The 3,513-nt window shown below is 32.1% G+C and overlaps 1 long non-coding RNA gene across 1 annotated transcript; it reads right to left on the bottom strand.

Moving 5' to 3' along the window:
- Window positions 1-1,968: 1,968 nt before the first annotated feature.
- Window positions 1,969-2,605, bottom strand: LOC145162435 (uncharacterized). Its single transcript, XR_013739106.1, has 2 exons — window positions 2,227-2,605; window positions 1,969-2,123 (listed from the first exon to the last, which is right to left on the bottom strand). It is a non-coding gene; the product is annotated as an uncharacterized LOC145162435 (long non-coding RNA).
- Window positions 2,606-3,513: the final 908 nt, after the last annotated feature.

Below are 3,513 nucleotides of genomic sequence, written 5' to 3'. Positions count from 1 at the left end.
CTAACACCTGAAGCAAGCCCGAAGTCCCGAAGTCTCCAAGAAAAAGAGTTTTTCGAGACAAAACTCTTCCCGCGCGAAGCCCATTTTTTTTTTGAGAAAACATCCCGGTTTCATCGAAAAAGATTGTTTTAAGGGACGAAGTGTTGTCCAGCTGTCGTCTTATCATTTGAGTGTATAGTCACTTTCATCTTACATATAGATATGAAGTATTTTATATAAAACACGTGCTATGTGTATATATATTGTTTGTTTATTTGAGATGGATGTTGAATGAATGATTTATACATGTTTTAAATAATTTAAACTGTATATGTACTTTTATCTACAAATATGTTGGGTATAACATGGGTAGATGAAATAGCTGATGTGTGATGAAATAAAATGATGAGAGGTCTCGATGTTGATGATGTTCCAGTTATCTAGCAGAATATAGATGTCGACCATGGACTTTTCTAGACAGTCCAGTGGAACATTAACAGGCTCGTAACCTGTAGGTGTTTTTCAACTGAGGGTTCACTAGGTGTTTCTAAACTAGGTGTTCATTAAGTATTTTTGAACGGAGTGTTCACCAGGTATTTTGATTTAAGTATTCACCAGTTGTAATATAAATATCCTGGCAGCTGCGCCTAAAGGATAATATTGGCAGTTGTGCCTAATATATGATAATATTGGTAGCCGCGCCTAATAGATAATATTGGCAGCTGTGCCTAATAGATGATAACATTGGCAGCCGAGCCTAAAAGATAATATTGGCAGTTGCGGCTAATAGATGATATTGGCAGCTGCGCCTGGTTGAGAACAACACAATCCTAGAAGTTGCGCCTAAAGGATAATATTGGCAGTTGTGCCTAATAGAGAACGTTGGCAGTTGTGCTATTGACAACGATGGACTTTGTGCCTATTCCTTAGGACAATCCTTTGGAATGAATGAGTGAATGATAGAGGATTCTTAGGGTGGAACCTTAAGAAACTGCAGAAGTATCCCTTAAGTAGTGTCATTTGCCCAATGATGATCCTTAAACTAGGTCCCTTTTATTAGATGTTTAGGGACATAAAGTGAGGATAACGGAAACAGGTAATCAGGGTTATTGTTGATTGATGAAATTAATAAATTTATTGTTAGTTGATGAAATTAATAAATTTATTGTTGGTGGATGAAAATTAATAAATTTATTTATTGTGGGTTGAAAACCCTATATGCTCACCAGGCTCCCAAGCCTGACCCACTCAGTTTTCTATATTACAGGTAGTGGAACAAGAGCATAGTTGGATTATGACGAGGGATATTGGATTATAGGCCAGTAGATATAAATAACTGTTGTAAGGCCTATATGGTATTGTTTATCCTTTTGATCTGTATCTAAACATGGCATCCCAAGGTTTTATAATACAATGAAAATTCATTTCTTTAAGAAATGCTTTGATAAATTTTTATCATATTTTTTTTTGGGACAAATTCCGCAACACCTTTTGAAAGATTACTCTTATTTTATTTTAAAAAGCATAAACAAAATCGGTCTTTTTCAACCGAGAAAATGGGGATGTTACAGATTGTGTGGTTCTGCCCTAAACCCACAACCAAACAAGGAACAGGAAATGAGGCGGAAATCACACATTCCACTGCCTGTCGGATCTTTATTGTATATAACCCTAACATATCCACTAGGTAATTACAGAGTTAACAGTAAATGTCCTTTTGGAAATGTGAGCGTGTTCTTTCAAAAAATCCAATATTTTCTTAGTAAAATGAGATGTAGCCTTTAGGCCTTAAGAGCTAAATGTATACATATTAATGTACTCTGAAATAGTATACTTGTAGTTTTATTATTTAATAAAACTATATAGATATATGTTTTCCCCAGAAATATATGTTCTGTGTTAGAAAATAGTGTACTGTTCTTGTACATAGTGACTTTGTTACATCCCGATTTTTCAACAAAAAAATTTTACAATTTTTTTAAATATATATAAAACACAAATCCAAAAGCCCATCTTTATTAAAAGATCATTGTCATACATTTAGTAAATATAAAAGAGAGTTTTAGAGAAAGTCTAAAAACATTATTAATTTCTTCGATGCGAGTACAGTCACGCTGGAGCCTTTCCATGGTTAGAAGAAAAACCTGAAAAATAGTTATTCAACAACTGTAAGCCAATGCTTAGTGAGTTTCCCAGGATACCATATATCGCAATACATATACATGCATACAAATAATGGCTCACGACCTTTCGCCGATCCACCAATTGGCTCACAACCTTTCGCCGATCCACCAATAATATGTGTATTTAGACTTACGGCCTACCTGCCATTTCGTCGTCAACACACAAGTGTATAGGCTCCCGACCTGTCGCCGTTCCGCCGTCAACCCCTAACTTAACCGTAATAACTTAAATATATTAACATTTAAACATATAGAGATTACACTTTCAGCAATATTCTACTAGTTCAAGTACAGTAACAATAAGCACATAGAGATATACTTTCGGCTCTACTCAATAACTCAAGTATAATAACATAAAGCACATAAAGACTATACTTTTATTATACTAGCTCTCTATCCTAACATACATGGATATATATTGTAATACATAGTATAGTGAGATAACTCACCTAAACAATTTTGATTTATTATTGCTTATACCCCTCGATTACTCGTAGTTTCTCCGAGAAAGAATATATGTGATTAATAATGTTAGCAATGGTGTCTATTTATACTAAAATCGAAGGTAATATATAATTATATATTGACATTGCCGTATGCTCAAATTAACACGTATCATTATAGATAAACATGCATATTTACATATGACACCTATTGAACACGTATCACTATTTTTTTAAGAATGACAACAATCATACACGTTTGTATGCCACTAATCCATTCATTTATTCTTATCCAAAGAACTAGCTACCATGCATACGTACGCGTAAATCATTTTATGTACACATTTGTTATTTCATAATTAATTAACTTAATTTATGTGTTTAAATATATACATATTAAATGATTTATTTTAACTAACTGTGTACGCACGTTTAGATATTTATCCTACATTAGTTTTTTTCTTTAATAATCTATATTTTAATCTCAACTATATGTCATTGGTCAAACTTTCAATAATATTGTATCCTTCAAGTAATACGTGCAACATATTTGTAACAATTTGTGTATGAGCTTTCTTATTATTAATGTGATGTAGTAACAACTTAATTAGCCTATTTCTTTTTTTTTTTGGTAAAATTATATTTTCAAGATTGTCGTATTTTTGTATAATTTTGTCACAATTTGACTTTATTCAAAATATGTATGATTCATTATAATATATAATGGATCACTTTATGAGCTATCAAATTTTAATAGTATAGAGCTAACATTGTAAAATAAACATAATCAACTATTATCAAAACATAATAGATTCTATTTTATGACTTATCTAAATTTTATAACTGACTTCGTAAATATAATAGGTTAATTGTTGTTGAAAATACGGGTGTTTCAACTCTCCCCCATC

The sequence above is a fragment of the Lactuca virosa genome, chromosome 3 (assembly GCF_052849685.1).
Source record: "Lactuca virosa cultivar CGN04683 chromosome 3, Lactuca_virosa_CGN04683_v6, whole genome shotgun sequence".
Taxonomy (NCBI): domain Eukaryota; kingdom Viridiplantae; phylum Streptophyta; class Magnoliopsida; order Asterales; family Asteraceae; genus Lactuca; species Lactuca virosa.
This window is presented reverse-complemented; position numbering and strand designations above follow the sequence as displayed.